Source organism: Ranitomeya imitator, chromosome 3 (genome assembly GCF_032444005.1).
Source record: "Ranitomeya imitator isolate aRanImi1 chromosome 3, aRanImi1.pri, whole genome shotgun sequence".
In the NCBI taxonomy this organism is placed as follows: domain Eukaryota; kingdom Metazoa; phylum Chordata; class Amphibia; order Anura; family Dendrobatidae; genus Ranitomeya; species Ranitomeya imitator.
The window spans coordinates 130,723,313-130,735,285 of record NC_091284.1 but is presented as its reverse complement, the minus strand read 5'-3'; positions in this window follow the sequence as shown (position 1 = coordinate 130,735,285).

Genomic DNA, 11,973 nt, shown 5'->3' with positions numbered 1-11,973 from the left:
GACTGTGGGAGGAAACATTTCTGACTTACGGAGTCTAGCTGGATTCCTAGAAATGTTTGAACGGTTTCTGGATTCAGCCTGGACTTTTCGAAGTTGACAATCCAACCTAACTCCTGTAGGGACGAGATCGTATTAGATAAACAAACTTTACACTGAAGTATAGAGTTTCCTACTACTAGAAAATCATCTAGATAGGGTATTATCAAAGTGTCCCGTTGGCGTAGATGAGCCATCACTTCTGATATCACTTTAGTGAATATGCGGGGAGCCATAGAAAGCCCAAACGGCATTGCTACATACTGAAAGTGACGAACCTGTCCCGCCAAGATGACTGCTACCCTTAGGTACTGCTGATGTTCGGCATGTAAGGGAAGATGATAAAAGGCATCTTTTAGGTCTATCCCGGCCATGACACACCTAGGAAATAAGAGTTTTATGGTAGAACTAATGGATTCCATTTTAAAGGTATGATTACGCAAAAAGGAATTTAGTTTTTTGAGATTTATGATGGTTCTGAATGAACCATCTGGTTTATTGATCAAGAATAAAGGGGAATAGAACCCTCTCCCTTCTTGATCCTGGGGAACCTCTATCAGGACTTTTTTAGATAGAAGAGATAGGATCTCTGATCCCAGAGCCCTTTGTTGTTCCCGTTCTTTTGGTGGTTACAATAAAAGAATCCGAAGGGATTCGATCAAACTCCAGCTTTAGGCCATATTGCACAATGTCCTGAATCCATTAGCTAGATGTTATTTGTTCCCATTTGGGAAAGAAAAATTTTAATCTTCCACCCACTTCATGTTTAACGGTATCTGTTACGCTTTGGATTATAGGATCCGGTAAACAAAGCACCTTTTTGTTTTGGATCCTTTGTCTCCCATCGCTCCCTTTGTTCAACCGGTTTGTTTCTGGTAAAGGGGCGTCTCCTGAAGGCTCTCCCTGGCAGGGGATCGCACAAAGTTTTGCTTTTGCCTGTGCGTCCCCTTTCCAGTTTAACCAGAGTGCTCGCCGGGCTGTGTTCACTAGGCCGGCTGACCTGGCTGCTAGGCGTAGCGAATCCACAGAGGCATCTGCCAGGAATGCTATCGCTTCTTTAATTAGAGGGATTTTCGGTAGGATTGACTCTCTCGAAGTTCTACCTCTAATTTGTTCCTCCAGCTGTTCCATCCACACTAGTAGCGACCTTGCAGTGCAGGTACTAGATATAGCTGGCCTGAATGCTCCCGTGTTAGCCTCCCACGATCTTTTTGGTAAGGCTTCTGCTTTACGGTCTAACGGGTCTGTCAGGACCCCCAAATCCTCCACTGGCAAGACCGATTGCTTAGATGTGGAAGCTACTGCGGCATCCACCTTTGGCACCTTTGCCCAAGAATTCAGCTCCTCGTCGCTGAAGGGATAGCGTCTTTTAGAGGATGATGATAGGAAACCTCTTGTATTTTGCTTATCCCATTCTTTCTTGATAATCTCTTTAATAGTGGGTATGACGGGGAAGGATCTACGTTTTTTCTGTCCTAACCCCGCAAACATGATGTCTTGAGCTGTTTTCTTCCCTTTCTCGTCTGGGCACCCCATTGTGCTCCTGACATCTTACTAGGTTGTCTACACTGCTGTTAGGTAGACAAAGCCCCCCTTAATTTTCAGATGAACTTGGCTGGGATCCAGACTCGTCCGAGGATTTGTGTACCTCCTATGACTCTGAACTTGCTGGGGATCGGGACCTGCTTGGTTGGCGGGTACTGGTGCTACTTGTATGTGCTAACCCCTGCATTTCTTCCCGGATTATGGCTATGACATCAGATGGAGTCATTATATTCTCCTGCCGCAAGGTTTGCATGATACACTCTGAGCATAACCTCTTAGCATAAGAATCCGGGAGGGGCTGCGAACATAAGGCACATTCCTTGTGCTTGTACTTATGCGTCCTTTTCTTAGTCTAGAGGAAGGGGATACAGGAGGAACATATATCAGCATACAGGAAGTTTTAAAAACTCACCCAGTGAAGCTGACAGGTACCGGTTCTGGAGGCGAATTTTTTGGCAGGTGATCCTTTTGTTTGGTGGCAGATCTATTTTCTGGAGGTCGACCACCACTCTTAGTGCTGCTCCTAGCGCTCCTCTCCTTGCTGGGAGAATGCTGCTCTGCTGCGGGCAGGTGCGCTTCGTCGGCCGGTGAAGCCATCTCACACACACCTGTCTGACGCCAGCGCCACTTTTTAAATATGGCGCCGAATCTCCTGCCTCCCTGGACCAACCCGGAAGTTGCTCCGGCGACTTCCGGGTTAGACGCGCAGCTCTCACTCACCATGCAGCGGCCAGAGGTATTAAGCCGGCCGCTGCAGCGCGCGTCCTCATGGAGCTGGGCGGACCCACGGTGACCGAACCCGGACCACGGATGGTTGGCCAGACGAGGGGGGAGGCTGCAAGCAGGGGCTCCCCCACCGATGCTTCTGGAACCGCAGCCCCTGCCGTTCCCACAGACACCGACACAGGCGAGTGCATGGCCCAGGAATCCTATTGGACTGCAGGTACTTCGGGTTCCTATAGGAACAGGAAACCTAAACTGAGGAGAGGGGACCGCCTCCTTTTATTCTGTAGGTTTCCTGTTCCTATGGGCGGATCCCTCTCTCTCATGTGGGGTGCTGTCGTGGCGAAGGGTAAAAACCCATATTTCTCGAGTGTTGACGACATATGCTAGCCCCAGGGCATGGGGAGCACATATGGGGGATATGTGGGTCCAGGGGGTTTGGTCACATTCCGAACAAAGTTTGTCCTCTAACCTTAAAGAGTCGTTGGCAGTAGAACGAGTTCTGAGCCATTTCCTTATGTCCTTACAGGGCCATCACGTCAGGCTATTTTCAGACAATCAGGTAACTGTAGCGTACATTAACCATCGGGGGGAACCCGGTCCAGATCTTTAATGGATGTGGCGGGTCGTATCTTACAGATAGCCGAAACTCATCTACTGTCACTCACGTCGCTTCATATAAAAGGAAAATACAACATCATGGCCGACTACCTAAGTCGCAGAAAACTCGGACAAGGAGATTGGGTTCTCAATCAGACCATCTTCGACCAGATCACCCTTTTCTGGGGATGTCCAGAGATAGACCTCTTCGCCAACAAAGAGAACAAAAAATGTCACCGTTTTTGCTCCCTAAACCCCAGAGACAATCCGTATGCGGTGGATGCCCTCCTATTCCCATGGCATTTCAATATAGCTTACGCCTTTCCCCCGTTGAACTTGATCCCGATTGTTCTGAGGAAGATTCGGGAGGACAGAGCTCGAGTAATCCTGATAGCGCCGTTCTGTCCCAGGAGGCCGTGGTTTCCGTGGCTGAGGAAAATGTCCATTTCTCAGCCTTGGATTCTCCCAGAACTCCCAGACCTCCTCTCACAGGATCTAATTCTCCATCCACGAGTGTCCAATTTACATCTGACGGCGTGGGATTTGAAGGGTCATTACTAAGAAAAAGGGGTTTTTCACAAGGTCTTATTAATACTCTATTAAAAGGCAGGAAAGTTTCCACGACAAATATTTATGTTAAGAGTCTGGAAAAAATTTATGGCTGTTTCAGGATCAGAAATGGGGCAACAAATCAATATTATAAAAATTCTGGAATTCCTGCAGAGAGGTCTAGAGATGGGGCTAGCTACAAGTACCCTGAGAGTCCATGTGTCAGCTTTAGGGGCTCTATACAATTGTAATTTAGCTAACAATTATTGGATTGCTAGATTTATCAAAGCAGCAGCTAGATCAGGACTCATGATTAGGAAAAGTCTAGCCCTGTGGGACTTAAACCTGGTCCTTACGGCTTTAACGGAAGCCCCCTTTGAGCCTTTAGAATCTGTCACTGTAAAAGTTCTGTCCCTGAAAACAGCTCTTTTAGTCGCTCTCACATCGGCAAGGAGAGTTAGTGACTACCAGGGCCTCTCTAGACAGCCTCCATACATTCAGTTTAGAGAAGATAGGGTAGTATTAAGAACTGATCCCCTTTATCTTCCGAAGGTGGCGTCAAAGTTCCACAAACTACAGGAAATAAATCTCCCGACTTTTTGTCCTAATCCTAAAAACCAAAAAGAAGTCAAACTCTATTCATTAGATGTCAAAAGATGTCTACTTAGGTATATATCTTTAACAGACCCATGGTAAAAAGATAATTATTTATATCCTTTCAGGGAGTTCGGAAAGGATTTAGGGTGTCCAAAAACACCTTAGGTAGATGGAGTAGGGATGCGATTTCTTTGGCTTATTCAGCACGTGGTCTAGAAATCCTGGAAGGCGTAAGAGCTCATTCCACTCGGGCTATGGCGACTTCCTGGGCAGAGAGATCGGAGGTGTCAATTGAGGATATATGTAAGGCGGCCACATGGTCATCTCCATCTACTTTCTTTAAGCATTATAGATTAGATCTTGGTGGCTCCAACGTTCTCACGTTTGGTAGAAGGGTGCTGGAAGCAGTAGTCCCTCCTTAATACTCTTTTCTCTGTAATTCTCTCGTTAGTGCTGTCATGGCGACTGAATAGATACTCAAGCTACTTACCAGGTAGCGGTGTTTTTCAGGAGCCCATGACAGCACTCCTATATTCCCTCCCTTTATGCTGACATGGCTTATCACCACTTATTTAATATAAATTTCCTAAGTTTAATCACAAGGCAAAATGTGTAAATTATTTTTGTGCTACTAACCAAGGAGGTCCTCTCATGCTCTGTAATCCAACTGATGCGGGAGAGAGGTGCCCCCCCTTTTATCTCTGTAGGTTTCCTGTCCCTGAAGGGCGGATCCCCTCTCTCGTTAGTGCTGTCATGGGCTCCTGAAAAACACCGCTACCTAGTAAGTAGCTTGAGTATCTTCTTTCCTTCCCAGAAGCCAACTTTCAATTAGCTTTATTTCAAGTGACAAAAAAACGCATGCAATGAAAAAAAAGCAACAAAACGCATGCGGAAAAAAAGCATCAAAAACACATGTAAAAAAATGCATAAAAAACGCAGGACACCTGCCAGTGACCTCAGATGCAGATTTGGTGCAGGTTTCACATGCATCAAATCCTGAGCCATTCCTGATTGTGCGCACATACCCTTAGTCATTTACTATCACTGACAGAGGGGTGGGCAAGGATTATGGGCACGGAGAGCAGCGAATATTCATTTTCATTAAGGTTGGGTTCACATTGCGTTAGTGGCAGTCCGCTAACGGAATCCGTTACATAGCGCCACTAACGCAATGTAACGGATCCGTTAGCGCACCCATTGACCGCAATGTATCTAACGCATCGCTAGCGTATGCCATTTTTGGCATGCGTTAGCGATGTCCCGTTATTTTCTTACGGACCTCGAACGCTGCTTGCGCTTTTGAGTCCGTTCTCGCTAGAGCAGATAGGGCGTCTGCGCTAGCAGGATCGCTAAACGCAATCCCTTTTTGTACATTGCGTTAGCGCATTCCGTTAGCGTATGCGCTAAACGGATTGCACTAATGCAATGTGAACCTAGCCTTATAGCTAACACAAGTGGTCGCCCCAGCAGCTGGCTTTCTGCAGCAGTTACCCTCCTCTTACACCCCCTCCAACAAGCCAGGTAGATTATAAGACGCACCCTCAGTTTCATCCCCCCCCAAAAAAAATAATGCTGAAGCGGTGCTTTAACCCCTTCATGACCGGGGGATTTTTCGTTTTTCCGTGTTCATTTTTCGCTCCCCTCCTTCCCAGCGCCATAACTTTTTTATTTTTCTGTCAATTTGGCCATGTGAGGGCTTATTTTTTGCGGGACGAGTTGTACTTTTGAACGACATCATTGGTTTTAGCATGTCGTGTACTAGAAAACGGGAAAAAAATTCCAAGTGCGGTGAAATTGCAAAAAAAGTGCAATCACACACTTGTTTTTTGTTTGGCTTTTTTGCTAGGTTCACTAAATGCTAAAAATGACCTGCCATTATGATTCTCCAGGTCAGTACGAGTTCATAGACACCAAACATGACTAGGTTATTTTTTATCTAAGTGGTGAAAAAAAATTCCAAACTTTGCTAAAAAAAAAAAAAAAAAAAATTGCGCCATTTTCCCGATACTCGTAGCGTCTCCATTTTTCATGATCTGGGGTCGGTTGAGGGCTTATTTTTTGCGTGCCGAGATGACGTTTTTAATGATAGCATTTCGGTGCAGATACGTTCTTTTGATCGCCCGTTATTGCATTTTAATGCAATGTCGCGGCGACCAAAAAAACGTAATTCTGGCGTTTCGAATTTTTTCCCCGCTACGCTGTTTAGCGATCAGGTTAATACTTTTTTTTAATTGATAGATCGGGCGATTCTGAGCGCGGCGATACCAAATATGCGTAGATTTGATATTTTTTTTATTGATTTATTTTGATTGGGGCGAAAGGGGGGTGATTTAAACTTTTACGTTTTTTTTATTTTTTTCACATTTTTTTAAACTTTTTTTTTTTAACTTTTGCCATGCTTCAATAGCCTCCATGGGAGGCTAGAAGCAGGCACAGCACGATCGCCTCTGCTACATAGCAGCGATCTGCTGATCGCTGCTATGTAGCAGAATTGCACGTGTGCTGTGAGCGCCGACCACAGGGTGGCGCTCACAGCGACGGGCGATCAGTAACCATAGAGGTCTCTAGGACCTCTATGGTTACCATCCAGACGCATCGCCGACCCCCGATCATGTGACGGGGGTCGGCGATGACGTCATTTCCGGCCGCCCGGCCGGAAGCGGTAGTTAAATGCCGCTGTCTGCGTTTGACAGCGGCATTTAACTAGTTAATAGGTGCGGGCAGATCGCGATTCTGCCCGAACCTATTACGGGCACATGTCAGCTGTTCAAAACAGCTGACATGTCCCGGCTTTGGTGCGGGCTCACCGCGGAGCCCTGCATCAAAGCAGGGGAGCCGGCATCGGACGGTATAGTACGTCCGATGCCGGTAAGGGGTTAAAGTGTTGCACCATTTGCCTTTATCCCTTCTGTGTTGCACTATTGCTACAAAAGGATTTATCTGACAATCTGCTTCTGAGCTTCAGAAATGAAGAGAGACGTGGCAACACTCACCGATCCTGCGAAGCGGGCTTTACCTTTTATTAAAGCAAACGTGAGACCATCTTCACGGCACGGGGGAGACAAAATAGAGGAGGTGAGCGGGGGAGAGGACAACAGCCGTTTCGCGCCCACACCGGCGCTTCTACGGGTCCACACTGGAAGGGAACAACGTCAGGTGAGATAAGCACAAAGGCTCCGCCCCCTGCAACGTGTATCCCGTCTAGAGCAGGCAGAAAACAGGTGCATATCAAGGGAACAATCAAAACAGTGAGTATTAACCCCTTAGTGACAGAGCCAATTTGGCACTTAATGACCAGGCCAATTTTTGCAATTCTGACCACTGTCACTTTATGAGGTTATAACTCTGGAACGCTTCAACGGATCCCGCTGATTCTGAGATTGTTTTTTCGTGACATATTGTACTTCATGTTAGTGGTAACATTTCTTCGATATTACTTGCGATTATTTATGAAAAAAACGGAAATATGGCGAAAATTTTTAAAATGTTGCAATTTTCAAACTTTGTATTTTTATGCCCTTAAATCAGAGAGATATGTCACGAAAAATAGTTAATAAATAACATTTCCCACATGTCTACTTTACATCAGCACAATTTTGGAAACAACATTTTTTTTTGTTAGGGAGTTATAAGGGTTAAAAGTTGACCAGCAATTTCTCATTTTTACAACACCATTTTTTTTTTAGGGACCACATCACATTTGAAGTCATTTTGAGGGGTCTATATGATAGAAAATAATGAAGTGTGACACCATTCTAAAAACTACACCCCTCAAGGTTCTCAAAACCACATTCAAGAAGTTTATTAACCCTTTACGTGCTTCACAGGAACTGAAACAATGTGGAAGGAAAAAATGAACATTTAACTTTTTTTTGCAAACATCTTAATTCAGAACCATTTTTTTTATTTTCACAAGTGTAAAAACAGAAATGTAACCATAAATTTTGTTATGCAATTTCTCCTGAATACGCCAATACCCCATATGTGGGGGTAAACCACTTTTTGGGCGCACCGAAGAGCTTGGAAGTGAAGGAGCGCCGTTTGACTTTTTCAATGCAGAATTGGCTGGAATTGAGATCGGACGCCATGTCACGTTTAGAGAGCCCCTGATGTGCCTAAACAGTGGAAACTCCCCACATGTGACACCATTTTGGAAACTAGACCCCTTAAGGAACTTATCTAGATGTGTGGTGAGCACTTTGAACCCCCAAGTGCTTCACAGAAGTTTATAACGTAGAGCCGTGAAAATAAAAAAATCGCTTTTGTTTACACAAAAATGATCTTTTCACCCACAAATTCTTATTTTCACAAGGGTAACAGGAGAAATTAGACCACAAAAGTTGTTGTGCGATTTCTCCTGAATACGTCGATACCCCATATGTGAGGGTAAACCACTGTTTGGGCGCACCGCAGAGCTTGGAAGTGAAGGAGTGCCGTTTTACTTTTTCAATGTAGAATTGGCTGGAATTGAGATTGGACGCCATGTCGCGTTTGGAGAGCCTCTGATGTGCCTAAACAGTAGAAATCCCCCACAAGTGACCCCATTTTGGAAACTAGACCCCCCAAGGAACTTATCTAGATGTGTGGTGAGAACTTTGAATGCCCAAGTGCTTCACAGAAGTTTAGAATGCAGAGTCGTGAAAATAAAAAAAAAAAATTTTTCCACAAAAAAGATATTGTAGCCCCCAAGTTTTTATTTTCACAAGGGTAACAAGAGAAATTGGACCCCAAAAGTTGTTGTCCAATTTGTCCTGAGTATGCTGGTACCCCATATGTGGGGGTAACCCACTGTTTGGGCACACGTCGGGGCTCAGAAGGGAGGGAGCACCATTTGACTTTTTGAGCGCAAAATTGGCTGTCGTGTTTGGAGACCCCCTGATGTACCTAAACAGTGGAAACCCCCCAATTCTAGCTCCAACCCTAACCCCAACACACCCCTAACCCTAATCCCAACCTGATCCATAATCCTAATCACTAACCCTAACCATAATCACAACCCTTACCCCAAAAAAACCCTAATGTCAACCCTAACCATAACCCTAATCAAAACCCTAAATCCAACACACCCCTAATCCTAATCTCAACCCTAACCTCAAACCTAACCCTAATCCCAATACACCCCTAATCACAACCCTAACCTTAACCCTAATCCCAAGCGTAACCCTAATGCCAACCCTAACCCTAACTTTAGCCCCAACCCTAACTTTAGCCCCAACCCTAACTTTACCCCAACCCTAACCCTAGCCCTAAGGCTACTTTCACACTTGCGTCGTTTGGCATTCCGTCGCAATCCGTCGTTTTGGACAAGAAACGGATCCTGCAAATGTGCCCGCAGGATGCGTTTTTTGCCCATAGACTTGTATTGCCGACGGATCGTGACGGATGGCCACACGTCGCGTCCGTCGTGCACTGGATCAGTTGTGTTTTGGCGGAGCGTCGGCACAAAAAAACGTTCAATGAAACGTTTTTTTGTACGTCGCATCCGCCATTTCTGACCGCGCATGCGTGGCCGTAACTCCGCCCCCTCCTCCCCAGGACATAGATTGGGCAGCGGATGCGTTGAAAAACTACAGCTGCTGCCCACGTTGTGCACAATTTTCACAACGTGCATCGGTATGTCGGGCCGACGCATTGCGACGGCCCTGTACCGACGTAAGTGTGAAAGAAGCCTAACCCTAAATTTAGCCCCAACCCTACCCCTAACCTAACCCTACCCCTAACCCTAGCCCCAACTGCTGTTCTCCTGCCGGCCAGCAGATGGAGACAGATGGCGGGCGCACTGGGCATGCGCCCGCCATGTTCTTCTGCCGGCGGCCAGGAGGAGCAAGAGGATCCAGGGACACAGGTGAGTATTGTAGGGTCCCCGAATCCCCCTATTTCTCTGTCCTCTGATGTGCGATCACATCAGAGGACAGAGAATTACACTTTACTTTTTTTTTTTTTTTTTTTTTTTGCGGTCGCCGGTAAACAGTTAATTACCGGCGATCGCAAAACAGGGGTCGGTGAAACCGACCCCGATCATGCTCTTTGGGGTCTCGGCTACCCCCGGCAGGCGAGACCCCAAAGATTCTCCCGATGCCGGCCGGCGTGCGCACTGCGCATGCGCCCGCCATTTTGAAAATGGCGGCGCCCACCTGGAGACACGAGGAGCATCGGGGGAGATAGGTGAGTATTGGGGGGCCACCTGGGACCCCTTTTCTCTGTCCTCCGATGTGCGATCACATCGGAGGACAGAGAAATTAAAAAGATTGTGTTTTTTTTTTTGTTTTTTTTGCGATCGCCGGTAAACGGTTAATTACCGGCGATCGCAAATGTGGGGTGGGTTAAAAAAACCCCGAATCATGTTCTCTGGGGTCTCGGCTACCCCCGGCAGCCGAGACCCCGGAGAAAATCGGCCTCTGGGGGGCGCTATTCACTTTTTCCACAGCGCCGTTAATTAACGGCGCTGTGGTTTAAGTACCCTTAGCGGCCGCCGTTAAAAGGCGTATCGGCGGTCGCTAAGGGGTTAAAATCAGTTACAAAAACATAAATATAAAGATATTGAACATGCACATATAAGATCACAAAATCTCTATGGAAAAATAAGTTACAAATACATCGATCGTACGCAGTGTGGAAACTGTGCGCAATGAAACTTTATAGTAACACCCAAATTACTATCCTATCCAAATCTTTCCTTGTCCATCAAAACTATCATTAAAGAGATGTTATGCTATTGGAAAAAATAGAGTATAGGAAGGAGCATATTTTAAGTGCCGAATTATAAAATATGACACAGGGTTGGCAATATATAAGATGCGAGTGTTATAAAAAAACGGACATATCAATTTTTTCATTGAGGCCAGCTGGTCCTGTGGCCTTAGTTTTCATTATCCACAATGCCTCTCGTTGCAGCAAAAATTTATGAAGATCTCCTCCTTGTCTGGGTAAAAATACCTTTTGTATTCCTGCAAATGTCAGTACATCAGGATTTCCTGCATGGCTCTCTCTGACATGTTGAATGAGTCTAGGAACACCTTTGCCTGTCTCAATAGATTTTTGATGTTCTCTGAAACGTGTAAAAAGTTTTCTGATGGTCTTCCCTATATAAAATCTCCTGCACGGACAAAAAATAATGTAAACTACATAATTAGTCCTGCAGGTGATTAGTTGTTTAACTTGATGTATATAGGGACCAATATGCAAGACAGGAGTCTGTATATGAAAACGGCAGTATTTACATTGTCCACATTTATGATTCCCTTTTGGGGTCAACTGCTCTAGCCAGGTATTCTTATCATTGGTTATGCGGTTACGAACTAGCATATCTCTAACTCTTTTCCCCCTTCTATTAGTAATAAGAGGGCCCTCAGCAGCTATATCAGTTAATTCTCTGTCTCCCTGAGTGTGAGCGGGTGGATGAGGTGCAGATGCTGAGCACGAAATCCCTGGAATTTAAGTTAACCAATCTCTCCGAAAGGGAGATTAGGTTATTCTGGACTAACAATTCTTTACAATCGTACGTAGATAATGGACGAGTCCCTAGGGGACTACGCGTCTGGAAAGAAATGTCGCATTTTACCAACGATGCTGCTTTGAGACTGGAATGCGAGAATATTATGATCCAATGCTCCCAGGATTTGTTAAAATTGGTCTTGAAATCTAACATACAAAATTATGAGACTGTGAACGCTGAGATCTTGAAAACACAATCTGAATTAAAGAGCAGATTGACTGAGAATCAATGGACAACATTTAATAAAAAATTAGACACAAAGTTGACACTGATGCAAGTCGATATTAAAGCTAAGAAACGTGACAAATTCCTGCGGGATAAAAACGATTATGAATCAGGAAAAATTTTTACTTGGAATAAAACTCACAATAAAATTAGAGAAAACAGAGAAACACGAAACCAAGAAGGAGGTTTTACTCAAATGAAAC